This window comes from Octopus sinensis, linkage group LG23 (assembly GCF_006345805.1).
Source record: "Octopus sinensis linkage group LG23, ASM634580v1, whole genome shotgun sequence".
In the NCBI taxonomy this organism is placed as follows: Eukaryota; Metazoa; Mollusca; class Cephalopoda; order Octopoda; family Octopodidae; genus Octopus; species Octopus sinensis.
In genome coordinates, this window is record NC_043019.1 from 4,278,305 (window position 1) to 4,293,304 (window position 15,000).

The 15,000-nt window shown below is 38.4% G+C and overlaps 1 protein-coding gene across 1 annotated transcript in view; it reads left to right on the plus strand.

Annotated features, from left to right (window-relative positions):
* The first annotated feature begins 8,651 nt into the window (after positions 1-8,651).
* Positions 8,652-15,000, plus strand: part of LOC115223562 — a 53,578-nt gene continuing 47,229 nt past the window's right edge. The window contains exon 1 of the mRNA XM_029794199.2: positions 8,652-9,010. The gene's annotated coding sequence lies outside the window, so the exon portion shown is untranslated. The remainder of the gene's footprint in view (positions 9,011-15,000) is intronic.

The window sequence follows — 15,000 nt, forward strand, 5'->3', positions numbered from 1 at the left end:
TTATTCTATTGGTCTCTTTTGCCGAACCACTAAGTTACGGGGACGTAAACACACCACTATCAATTGTTAAGCGATGTTGGGGGGGACAGACAAACAAACACACAAACACAAACACACACACACACACAACACACACACACACATAATATATATATATATATATATATATATATATATACATACATATATACGATGGGCTTCTTTCAGTTTCCGTCTACCAAACCCACTCGCAAGGCTTCCATCGACCCAAGGCTAAAGACACAAGGTGCCATGCAGTGGGAATGAACCCAGAAACCATGTGGTTGGTAAGCAAGCTTCTTACCACACAGCCACTCCTACGCCTATATATATTATTTATATTATTATCCATGTATATACATATACACACACATACATATCTATAAGCGTGTGCGTGTGTGATTCGGGTGATCAGATGATGACGTAATTTTTGTAGACACATCCAACTAATTTTCTAGTTGACTTCCTGCTTAAACCTCCAACTTAAACTGCATTAGATAGATAGATAGATAGATAGATAGATAGATAGATAGATAGATAGATAGATAGATAGATAGATAGATAGATAGATAGATAGATAGATATGTGTGTGTGTATGTGTTTGTGTGTCTGTGTTTGTCCCCCCAACATCGCTTGACAACCGATGCTGGTGTGTTTACGTCCCCGTAACTTAACGGTTCGGCAAAAGAGAGCGATAGAATAAGTACTAGGCTTACAAAGAAGAAGTCCTGGGGTTGATTTGCTCGACTAAACTGAAATTTAGCTATAGATAGCGTTTCACTTCAGCAACTATGTACATATGTAATAGAATATATATATAGACAGGCAAACAACTGTGATTTCAGGTCAGATCTGAACATTTTCGTATTTATATATTTGATACGTGGAGGCGCAATGGCCCAATGGTTAGGGCAGCGGACTCGCGGTCGTAGGATCGTGGTTTCGATTCCCAGACCGGGCGTTGTGAGTGTTTATTGAGCGAAAACACCTAAAAAGCTCCACAAGGCTCTGGCACGGGGTGGTGGCGATCCCTGCTGTACTCTTTCGCCACAACATTCTCTCACTCTTTCTTCTGTTGGCCTGCTCGCTTAGCCAGCGAGGTGGCGTCATTCGGAGGCTAAAACAATGCGAAGCGCATTGTGACCAGCGATGAGTAGCAACATCTGATGGTCTGGTCGGTCACGTGATCGCGTGATATTTGATACACTTGGGAGTAGAGGGAACGTTAGAGGAGTTTAAATCGCAAAAATCACTAAAAAATAGTTGAGGAATCTTCAAAATGTTGGTATTCTCGTGAAACAGTTTTGGACTTAACTCTTTTATTCTTTTACTCTTTTACTTGTTTCAATCATTTGACTGCGGCCATGCTGGAGCACCGCCTTTAATCGAGCAACTCGACCCAGGGACTTATTCTTTTGTAAGCCCAGTACTTATTCTATCGGTCTCTTTTGGCGAACCGCTAGGTGACGGGGACATAAACACACCAGCATCGGTTGTCAAGCAATGCTAGGGAGACAAACACAGACACACAAACACACTCACACGCACACACACATATATATACATATATACGACGGGCTTCTTTCAGTTTCCGTCTACCAAATCCACTCACAAGGCTTTGGTCGGCCCGAGGCTATAGCAGAAGACACTTGCCCAAGGTGTCACGCAGTGGGACTGGACCCGGACCCATGTGGTTGGCAAGCAAGCTACTTACCACACAGCCACTCCTGCGCTTAACTGTATAATTTTTGTGGGAAAATACTAGAATTTACCATAACCAGTATGGACATTCCTTTACTGATCTTTTATGATGTACACCTCCGTGACATTCAATTTTACTCTTATATGTCAATGCAGGAATATATAAATGTCATAGAGCTGACCTGACAGCAGTTTTTTGCTTCTTTACACATTTATAATTTTATTCTACTTCATATAAGGTGCAGGAGTGGCTGAGCTATGTGGTAAGTGGCTTGCTTACCAACCACATGGTTTCGGGTTCAGTCCCACTGCGACGCACCCTAGGCAAGTGTCTTCTACTAAAGCCTCGGGTCGACCAAGCCTTGAGTGGAGTTGGTCGACGGAAACTGAAAGAAGCCCGTCGTATATATATATATATATATATATATATATATATATATATACAGATAGATGATAGATAGATAGATAGATAGATAGATAGATAGATAGATAGATAGATAGATAGATAGATAGATAGATAGATATGTGTGTGTGTGTATGTGTTGTGGTGTCGTGTTTGTGTGTCTGTGTTTGTCCCCCCAACATCGCTTGACAACCGATGCTGGTGTGTTTACGTCCCCGTAACTTAACGGTTCGGCAAAAGAGAGCGATAGAATAAGTACTAGGCTTACAAAGAAGAAGTCCTGGGGTTGATTTGCTCGACTAAGAGGCGGTGCTCCAGCATGGCCGCAGTCAAATGACTGAAACAAGTAAAAGAGTAAAAGAGAGTAAAGAGTACATACACGAATGCAGGCACACACACACACACACACACAGACACACACACACACACCACAAATACATGGGGTTGTGCTGAACAACTTCTGATTAATAAAGCTGTACTGTCTGATTATAGGAAAGTAATTGATTCTTATTTCTTTACTACCCACAAGGGGTTAAACACAGAGGGGACAAACGGGGACAGACAAACGGATTAAGTCGATTATATCGACCCCAGTGCGTAACTGGTACTTAATTTATCGACCTCGAAAGAATGAAAGGCAAAGTCGAGTTCGGCGGAATTTGAACTCACAACGTAACGGCAGACGAAATACCTATTTCTTTACTACCCACAAGGGGCTACACACAGAGAGGACAAACAAGGACAGACAAACGGGTTAAGTCGATTATATCGACCCCAGAAGGTAACTGGTACTTAATTTATCGACTTCGGCGGAATTTGAACTCAGAGCGTAGCGGCAGACGAAATACCTGTTTCTTTACTACCCACAAGGGGCTAAACACAGAAGGGACAAACAGGGACAGACAAACGGATTAAGTCGATTACATCGACTCCAGTGCATAACTGGTACTTAATTTATCGACCCCGAAAGGATGAAAGGCAAAGTTGACCTCGGCGGAATTTGAACTCAGACAAACGGATTAAGTCGATTACATCGACCCCAGTGCGTAACGGGTACTTATTTAATTGCTGAGTGGGGAAAAACCAGTCTCTTAGACACAAAACCTGGGCATCAGTGGTCTCATTATCTCACACAATGCTACAAGTACCTTCTTAGCATTGATGAAAATATATCAATGTCGAAATCAAACTCGGTGGCTGGCATCCGGCGCTAGGATTACCATGCGAGTGAGATCGTTGCCACAGCAACTAGTTGGCCTTCGCGCCGATGCACTTGAAACACACCATTCGAGCGTGATCGTTACCGCGTCGTCTTACTAACACCTGTGCTGATGGCACGTGAAACATTCGAGCGAGGTCGTCGCCAGTGCAGCTGGACTGGCTCTTGTGCAGGTGGCACATAAAAAGCACCATTTGGGCGTGGTCGTTTCGAATTTGTTTCTCCATTTTCTTATTTGTATTATACAACTATATATATATATATATATATATATATATATTATATATATATATATATATATAATATATATATTATATATATGTATTATATATATGTATTATATATATATGTACATATATATTATGTGATATATATATATAAGTATATAATATATATATATTATATATAGATATATATATATATACCATATGTATATACATAAATACATACATACATACATACATACATCCAAGCATATGTAATGATAATAATAAGTGGATGTAAACACATGAACAAAATAAGAATAAACAACAACAACAAAAACAAGTTACATGAACGTATATAAACAGAAGATACAAATATTACAGGCATCCCCCCCACACACACTAAATAAACATAGACGCACATAGAGATATAAGCATGCGCAATGAAGACATACAATAGAAATACAAAATGGCTGACGGTTAGTAAGGAGAGACACAAATAAGAAAGAAGAAAACAAAGGACCGATGATGCAGTCACAGGAGTGTGACGAAAGAACTCTGGCCGAAATAAGATTAAGATTAATGTAAAAAATAAATAACATTGAAGTAAAATAACACCAAATATATAGTGCGTGTGTTTTTATTGGCTAAACTGGCAAAATGACCATTCCGAAATATAACAATATCTGTTTCAACACACGACATCACATAAAAAATCTTGCACAACAAATATATATATATATATATATAGGTAAACAGTAAAAATAATACAGACATGGACAAGAACATGAAACACACAGAGACGACACAAGAACCACAGGAGGGACATTCGAAGCCATCAGTCATCATCAGTCAGAACCAGATCATCTTAGCAATTTCGGCTGATTAATCTTGAGATTGCTCCGATATGGGCAGCCCGCCAAGGGAAATCTAAGCCAAGCGCATTAGATCCCTGGAAGAAGAAAGCTTCGAATGTATACAACACGAGGACGGAAAACGACGAAGTACACGAACAAAATACAGAATACGTGACACCAATAAGAATACAAAACGTAAAAACAATAACGGTAAAAATAAAAAATAAACAAACAAAACAAAACCAGGACGTAGGACAAGGGTCTTTCGACAGGACGAGTGAGTATGGGGCTGGCTTATGAAGTTGTGCCTAATGGCCGCAGGGAGACGAACAAATACGTGTTGCTTCGGCGACTGCTGAAACGAAAAGAGCGCTCAACAGCGGCTAGCGGTCACGTGAGAACAAAAGACAGGAGAAAGGGACAGATGAAAAGAGAGAGAAGGTGGACGAGGGAGGAGAAGAAAGAGACAGATCGAGGGGGCTGGAGGTGAGAGAGATAGAGAAACGTAGAAGGGGGGGAGACGGATGGAGAGGGGAAAGAAAGGAAGGGGAATAAGGGGGAGAGAGAGAGAGAGAAAGAGACAGATTAAGAGTCGTATCAATGCTAGAGAAAAAATATACTTATCGTATAAGGACAATTGTGGATACGTAGCCGCCGATTATATAGGTAAACAGTAAAAATAATTACAGACATGGACAAGAACATGAAACACCACAGAGACGACACAAGAACCACAGGACGGGACATTCGAAGCCCTCAGTCATCAGTCTATATATATATATATATATATAATATATATACACACTTATATATATACGGCGGTGCATCAGCATGGCCGCAGCTCTGAGCTGAAACTTTAAAAAAAAAAAAAAAATATATATATATGTATGTATGTATATGTATATGTATATATACATGAAATTTTATAGAAATACCGTTTCAAATGGCACAGATTGTGATTATAAAGAAGTTTGCGGGGAAAGTGTTTTCCGAAGGGGTTGGGGAGAAGATTTCAGAAAATTCACTCGATCCGTTTTTTTCCTCCCGTATAACTTCCAGGAAAATGGATATCTTTTGGTGAAATTTTACAGTAACACCTGTAAAACAGCTTAGATTACGATTATAAAGAAATTTGTGGGAAAAATGCTTTCCGAAGGGGTAGGGAGAAGACTGTTGGAAAGTTCACACGATCCGTTTTTTTCCCCCTCATAACTTTTAGAATCTAGTTTAGCGCCTGGTCACCAAAACGTAAAAAAAAAAAAAATCTCAGTCTAATGGGTGCACAAAAACGGGTAGAAAACGAATATGAAAGAAAAAATTTGTGCGAACTAAATGGAGTGGGGTGGGGAAAGGACTTGCGGAAAATTCACATGATCCTATTTTTTCCCTCATAGCTTTCAGGAAACTGGATATCTTTCAATGAAATTTTACAGAAACACCTTTCAAACAGCATAGATTACGATTATAAAGAAATTTATGGGGAAAGTGTTTTCCGAATGGGTGGTGTAGAGGACTGTCGGAAAATTCACACGATCTGTTAGTTTCCCTCATAACTTTCAGGAAAGCATTTTCCCCGTAAATTTCTTTATAATCGTAATCTATACCGTTTGAAAGGTCTTTCTGCGAAATTTCATTAAAAGATATTCATTCTCCTGAAAGTTATGGGGGTAAAAATCGGAGGATCTTTTCGGTTTGAACGGCAGTTTTTAACATAATTTCTAGGTAACTAAAAAATTTTAAACTTCGTATTCTGGTAGAATGTGTTTATAAAACATTTTTTTTACTCTTGGCTTTATTGAGGAAATTCTATAGTTTGCAAGATATTTGTTGTGTTTTTTTTCTGCAATTTCAACCAATCAATGACGTCTATTGAGGTAATAAACATTTTGTGCCATATGAATATGTCCCTCGTTTAAGAAACAGATTGGGTTTATTTACATTTGTGAAGAAAAAAAAGATACCCTTCCCCCCACCCTTAACCCTAACTAACCCTAACCCTAAAATAGATTGAAATGCAACAGATCGATACTAGGGTCATAATTATGGGTGACAATTTCATATGACACGGCTAGAAAAACTGCCGTTCAAACCGAAAAGATCCAAATCGGATCGTATGAATTTTCCGAAAGTCCTCTCAACACCCGACCACCCGTTTGTTTGCGCAAATTTTTGTTTTCATATTCGTTTTCTACGTCTATGTCTGTTTTTCTATGTCTTTTTCTTACTCCTAGTAGACTATTTTTGTTTTCGTTTTGGTGGCCAGGTGCTAAACTAGATCCTGAAAGTTATGAGGGGAAAAAAACGGACCGTGTGAATTTTCCAACAGTCTTCTCCACCACCCATTCGGAAAACATTTTCCCCACAAATTTCCTTATCCACTTTCCTGAAAGTTATGAGGGAAAAACCGGATCTTGTAATTTTTCTGAAATCTTCTCCCCACCACTTGTCATGGGATTTTCCTGAAAGTTATGAAGGAAAAGTCGGATCTTGTGAATTTTCCTTAAGTCCTCCCCTCTCCCTTCGTTTGCGCAAATTTTTGTTTTCATATTTGTTTTCTACACATTTTTTTTTACACCTAGTAGACTCGTTCTTTTTGTTTTCATGACCGGGGCTTAAACTGTATATTTATTTCTTATTTCTTTATTACCCACAAGGGGCTAAACATAGAGGGGACAAACAAGGACAGACAAACGTATTAAGTCGATTACATCGACCCCAGTGCGTAACTGGTACTTAATTTATCGACCCCGAAAGGATGAAAGGCAAAGTCGACCTCGGCGGAATTTGAACTCAGAACGTAGCGGCAGACGAAATACCTATTTCTTTATTACCCACAAGGGGCTAAACATAGAGTGAACAAACAAGGACAGACACAGGTATTAAGTCGATTACATCGACCCCAGTGCGTAACTGGTACTTAATTTATCGACCCCGAAAGGATGAAAGGCAAAGTCGACCTCGGCGGAATTTGAACTCAGAACGTAGCGGCAGACGAAATACCTATTTCTTTATTACCCACAAGGGGCTAAACATAGAGGGAACAAACAAGGACAGACACAGGTATTAAGTCGATTACATCGACCCCAGTGCGTAACTGGTACTTAATTTATCGACCCCGAAAGGATGAAAGGCAAAGTCGACCTCGGCGGAATTTGAACTCACAACGTAACGCAGACGAAATACCGCTAAGCATTTCGCCCGGCATGCTAACGTTTCTGCCAGCTCGCCACCTTATATATATATATAAACTGTATATTGAACAATAAATTTTCAAGGCGGTGCCCCAGCATGGCCGCAGTCAAATGACTGAAACAAATAAAAAATAAGGGTTGTCTAGCGTATGACTGAAGCATAAATTTAGCAATAGTGCTCTTGCTGTTGAGCACAAGGTTTAGGTGTGGTTAAGCAGAAACGTACCTAGATGCATTCCAGCCATGACTAACTCTACTTTTTTCTAGATCAAGGACTGGCTGCATGGGCCATTGTGTTCGGATAATGCTTTTGTTGTGAATGGAGCGAATTCGGTTGCTATTTCTCCGAGACGAAGCGACAGCATTGTTTTTTTTTTCCTGTTGGCTCAATGCACTGGAGTTGTCAACGGTCTACATGTGTTGTGTGTGTGTGTGTGTGTGTGTGTGTGTATGTGTGTGTGCGTAGCCGTATTTCGTCTGCCGCTACGTTCTGAGTTCAAATTTCGCCGAGGTCGACTTTGCTTTTCATCCTTTCGGGGTCGATAAATTAAGTACCAGTTACGCACTGGGGTCGATGTAATCGACTTAATACCTATGTCTGACCTTGTTTGTTCCCTCTGTGTTTGGCTCCTTGTGGCTAGTAAAGAAACAGTGTGTGTGTGTGTGTGTGTGTGTGTTGTGTGTGTATGTGTATGTGTGTGTGTATGTGTGTGTGTGTTTGTGTGTGTGTGTGTCTATGACTGTGTATTTATATGTATACGTTTGTGTATATGTGTATACGTGGGAGTGTCTGCTCGTTTGTATACGTGTGAATGTGCGTTTTGAGTGCTTGCTTTTATGTATATATGGGTGCGTGTCTTTTATAGAGAAATGAAAGAGAAGAGAGAAGAATTAAGTTAGAGTGACCTAGAATTTGACAATGGAAGTGACTGGAAGAGAAACGACGAAAGAAAAAAAACAGAAAGAAAAAGAGAGTAAGAGAGAAAGAAAAAAAGGAAGAAAAGAAAGAGAGAGAGAGAGCGAGAGCGAGAAAGAAGGAGAGAGAGAGAAAGAGTAAGAGAGGAGAAAAAAAAAAAAAGACTAGATGTACGTCTGATCCGTGACACAGATTCGTGCGACGGAGAATTATCAAGTTTATCCGACCGAATCGGTGACTGATAAATAGATAGGAAGTGATATACTTTTCTATATTACTGATAATATATAAATAAATATATATTTATATATATATAAATGAAGCAGTTATACATGCGTATAATAACAAGAGAGGGCGACAGAGCGAGACTAAATACTGGATGCTTTTGAATTCGCCTGTTATCCTGGGACGAAACCACCTTCGAAGTTGACACTATACGTGGCTCTGGACTCACAGTCGAAATATAATCACCTCCTCGGATTTTGTTTTTATTCCACAAAAGGTAAGTTTTTTTTTTATTTTAGATTTTCTTTTGTGTAATTAAATGTCGACTTTATTTATTACGAAGCTGTGTTGGTTTGGTTTTGCGTGTTGTCGTTTTCTTCCAGTCAGTCGAGCAAAATTTATGAGCAAAAAAAAGTTTTTAGCCATGACAAAAATCTGCCTAAAAGTACTTTTATTACATCGACCCTGTATTCAGCAATTACTTTATTTTATCGATGTCGAAAAGATAATTATATATATATATAATTTTGAAATATATTTAAAATAATATAAATTAATTTATCTTATGTATTGGCTTAAATTTTTCATTGTATGATTTGCCTAATAGTGGTTTTATCTCTAATTTAATATAATATATATATATATATATATATATATATATTATATATATATATATATATATATATAATATACCGGAGTAAACACATAAATGTGAAACAAGGTGGAAAAAAAGAGTACTCAAATACCAGTGGTAGAGTAATATCGTAAATATACATATATATATATATATATTAGACATATATATATATCATATCATTCAGATCATATCATTCGGATTATTAGCCTTTTCTCCCATTCCAGTGGGGTTTTCAAATCAAATTAATCCCTTTGTGGGCAATTTGATATATATATATATAAACAACATCATAAAGAGCCGGGGAAAATTCTGGTCAGCATTTTATCCGGGTTTATCAGTTTATCGCTTTCGACGAATTATTAAATAGTCTACTAAAATACTAAAATCGAAAAATCGACTTAATTCATTCCCCAGACGGGGTCTTTATGGTCATTTTAATGATGGTAAAGAAGAGGGTAAGACCAGCTGCGGTACTTGTTGTCGGACAGTTCTAAACTATAAGGAATATATTTACGCAGTGTCTGTGTTTGAAATCAGTGTTAATAACGATTAAAAAGTGGGGGAGGAGGGGCGAACTTTCGTTTTATGTACACGTAATGCATAAAACAGCAAAATGATAAGATAACATGCCAAGATCATTCCTCAATACAAACTCCGGCTTCGGTTCGTATTAAGACCATCCATACATCAAGTTTGTGAAAATGATGCCTTGTAAACCCTATCTACCTACCTATCTATCTACCTACCTATCTATCTGTTTACTTGTCTACCTACCCCCTACTTACCTACCTATCCGTCTGTCTGTTAACTCGTCTACCTGCCTACCTACCTATCTAACTATCTATCTATCTATCTATCTATCTATCTACTCACATATCTATCTGCCTGTCTGTCTTTCTCTTTCTATCCATCCATCTCTCTCTCTCTATCTGTCTCTCTTTCTCTCTGCCTCACTCACTACCTGTCTGTCTCTCTCCTATCAATTGAAAAGAGAAGAGAGTGTCTTAAGTCCTATGCATGGTTGCGATATTTTCCCTCGTTGAAGTTGCCATATTTTCCTTCATTTGTGATCACGTAACTTCACAACTTTGGGAATTCACAAAACGATGTCTGCCGTTCACCGTGTGATGGTTCGACAGTTGCTTTCTTTTTTCTCTAACTTGTTTCAGTCATTCGACTGCGGTCATGCTGGAGCACCGCCTTGAAATGACTAGTCAAACAAATCGACCCACTAGCATAGCTAGGGTGGGGCAGATAGAGACGGTCCCACCCGGACGACTCTTTTAATGGGGCACCACTTTTGGGCCTGCTGTAGATAACATGTATTTTTTTTGTAGGATCGGGGGGTGACAAACGGAAGGGCCGCCCCGGGCGCCACACACTCTGGCTACGCTAGTGAATTGACCCCAGCACTTACTATTTTTTTAAAAAGTCTGATACTTACTCTGTCGGTTTGTTTTGCCGATCGGCAAAGTTACAGCGAGACGGAAACAAACCAACACCTGTTGTCACATGTCGAGGGGAGACTCCCAGACACACACACACATGCATACATACATGCATACATACATGCATACATACATGCATACATACATACATACATACATGCATACACACACGCATACATACATACATACATACATACATACATACATACATACATACATACATACATACATACGACGTGTTGGTGTTGAAATTCCAATGAAGGAGCTTTGGGTCTAGGTTAGAAACCAGCTCTTTCTTTGTCGGCAAGAAATCTTGAAATTAAAACTGAATAATGACATACATATCCACACACACACACATACAAACGCACATACTACGCACACACATACAAACGCACATACTACGCACACACATACAAACGTACATACTACGTACGCACACAAGCACACACACACACGACGAGTTTCCACACACTTTCTACCCACTAAATTCACTTAAAAAGTTTTGGTCAGCCTATGGCGAAGGTACTGTGTGGTGAGATTGAACCTGAAACCACAAGGTTACAAAGTGAGCTTCTACCGGTCTAAACTGCCATAAACTTATAGTCTTCACGTTTTGTGTTGAAATACCGCAAAGTTCGATTTCGTCGTCTTATTTAATGTTTATGCGAATGTGAAAACCCCTTTTTATATATTAGTCCTTGTGGCCAATAAATGAATAAATTATCATTGTTCTCTCTGTCCCCTGAGGTAGATATAAACAACACACTAGTCAACTTAGGGTATCTACGAGAATTACGTTTCAGGACAAATATTCATTTCGGCAAGACTTCCGCCCGTCCCCCACAAATAACCACCCTTAAAAAATAAATTTTTTGATCTTTTCACTTTGACCGGCAGATTTTTAAAATAATTTCTTTGTAGCTAAACACTTTTAAACTTCGTATACTAGTAGAATGTGTTTATAAAACATCTTTTTCACCGCCAGAAAATGTTGTTGACAAAATACGGCAGGTATTGTATTCACCTCAATAGACATCATTGATTGGTTGAAATTGCCGAAATGCAAGAAATTTACAAACTACAGAATTTTCTCAAGAAAGCCAAGAGAAAAAGATGTTTTATAAACACATTCTACCAAACGAAGTTTAAAAGTGTTTAGTTACCTAGAAATTATTTTAAAAATTTGCCGGTTAAAGTGAAAAGATACAAAATTTTTTTTCGATACAACCCTACCCCCTTTTCGGCTACGGGGAATACGAATCTGCAAAAAAATTGACAAAAATCGGCATTTTTAAATTACCAACCCCCACCTCCATTTCCTTCATTTTTTTTACTTTGTTCAGAAATTTTTTTCAAAATATGCGGGAAAATACGGAGATTATGATTCTGTAAAATTTCCAAAAATTTTTGTAAAATTTTTTTTAAAGAATTTTCTTTTTTATAAATATCCGGAAAACTGTGGACAAAAATTTCAAAACATTTCTGTTCTTACGGTTAGAGCTAGAGTTTTAGGGTAAGGGTTAGGGTTAGGGGTTAGGATTAGGGTTTTAGGGTTAGTGTTGGGGAAAAAGTCAATATTGAAGAAGTTGTGGGGGAAGGGGGGAAAAATTTCATAATGCCCGATTTTTGGCAATTTTCCAGAAACTCTGTATCTGAAAATGAGGATTTTTGGCAAAAAAAAAATTTTTTTTAAATAAACAAATTTGGGAGAAAATGGGAGAGGGGACAGACGGAAGTCTTTCCTTAATTTCTAGCTTAGAGACAAACTTAAAATTATTGGTGAAGGGATTTTATAAGGTTGTCCCAAAAGTTTGTAGAAAGTCTTGGAAAATAATGGTCTTTATTTTGAGGAATAATTTTTGTTGTTTTTGTTAGTACTTGGCGAGTAAAAATTCAATTTTCGCAAGTGTTTACGAACTTTTGGGACAACCTAATAGTTTAATGAACACTCCCAAAGCACTTAAACTTTTGGTCCGCAGACGACCCCCCCTCTCTCTCTTTCTGCACCAGACACTAGTCTGATTTATATATATAATCTATACTGTAATAAGAGCCACATCTGTCTGTCTGTCTGTCCGCCACACTTTTTTCAGTATTAAGACAGAAAGAAATTCAATCGCATAGGAAGAAATTCAAGAATGCTATCACATATACTAAGATTAAATAATTCTGTTTAAATGGAAGAGAAAGAGTGAGAGAGAGGGGGAGTAAGAGAGAGAGTGGTGACTGAAAGGAAGAGAGGAAAAATATATTTCTTTATTGCCCACAAGGGGCTAAACATACAGGGGACAAACAAGGACAGACAAACGGATCAAGTCGATTACATCGACCCCAGTGCGAAACTGGTACTTAATTTATCGACCTCGAAAGGATGAAAGGCAAAGTCGACATTGGTGGAATTTGAACTCAGAACGTATTGGCAGACGAAATACCTATTTCTTTACTACCCACAAGGGGCTAAACATACAGGGGACAAACAAGGACAGACAAACGGATCAAGTCGATTACATCGACCCCAGTGCGAAACTGGTACTTAATTTATCGACCTCAAAAGGATGAAAGGCAAAGTCGACATTGGTGGAATTTGAACTCAGCACGTATTGGCAGACAAAATACCTATTTCTTTACTACCCACAGAGAGGACAAACAAGGACAGACAAAAGGATTAAGTCGATTATATCGACACCAGTGCGTAACTGGTACTTAATTTATCGACCCTGAAAGGATGAAAGGCAAAATCGACCTCGGTGGAATTTGAACTCAGAACGTAACTGCAAACGAAATACGGCTACGCATTTCGCCCGGCGTGCTAACGTTTCTACCAGATCTGGGGACTGTGGTGACCAGATAAGATTAGCAACTTCACTAGAATGTTCCTTGTGCCATTCAGTAACAACTTTAGCTGTGTAAATTGGTACATTATCATCCTGAAAGATTGTGTTTCCCTCCAGAAACAGTTCTGCAACTATAGGATGATTTTGATCAGATAAAATGCTTAAATAGTCTTAACTATTAATTCTGCCATGAAGGGAAACCATTGGGCCGGCGGATTTCCAAGATATAGCACCCCCACCCCCGATCATCACAGATCCTCCTCCATGTTTAACGGCTGGAAGAAGGTAGCCTGGATCAACTGCTTCTTTTGGCTGTCTCCAGACGGATACTTGGCCTGTGGTTGGAAATAAGGTAAAAAATGACTTGTCGGAGAAAATAACATTATTCCACTGCTCTAGATACCAATTTTGTAGGTTTTACTCCACTCTAAATGCTTTGCACTGTTTTTGAAAGTAGTGGTTTTCTGATTGCAGCCTTCCCATGAAATCCTGCTTTGTGCAGCTCCTGGCAAAGTGAACAGTTTTTGTGGAAACTGGGTTCTTGAGGTGGTCATTAAGCTCTACAGTAATTTTGGGAGCTTCACTTTTCTGATCCTTTCTAACAATTTGTGTAAGAGTCCAACAGTCCCTATCTGAAAGTTTTGGTTTTCTTCCGGAGTTCTCTTTCAACGAGGAGATTTTTTTCCCTCTTTCTCAAAGGCTGTCATTACTTTCGAGACAGTACTTCTTGATACACCAAACATTTTTTAGCTGATTTCGTTAAGCTAACGCCTGCCATACGAGCACCAACAATTTGACCTCTTTGAAAGTCCAAGAGATCTGTCATTTTAATGAATTTTAATTACCTTTTTCTGATGATATCTGAAAAGAAACAGCAATTTTAACAAAACATATTAAGCAACACTAATAATAAATAAAAACAAAAACATAAAACTAAACAAGCTTTTCATGGTTTTATAGATATTTCAAAATTATGATGCTATGATGCAAGGTGTTTACAATATTTTATCCAACCCCTGTAGGTTGAATCAACATAAGTATTCAACCAAGTGAGAGATAAGCACCAACTTAAATGTACAATTATGAGAGAGCTACTAATAGTTTCATACTTAATGATACTTTAAATTGGCAGATTTATAAAAGACATCCTGTATCTCCAAGCAATCTTTGAGGTTTAGTTCATACATTTGATGTATTTAAAAACCAAGATGCTGGACTCCTAGATGTTTATATCTCACTACTTTTAGTGATTTTAATGTCTGGCCATTTGGTAATTGAACACCTTCACTGTTGACTATCCCTTTTTGTATTACTAATATTGTGCTCTTATGCAAAATTTCATACC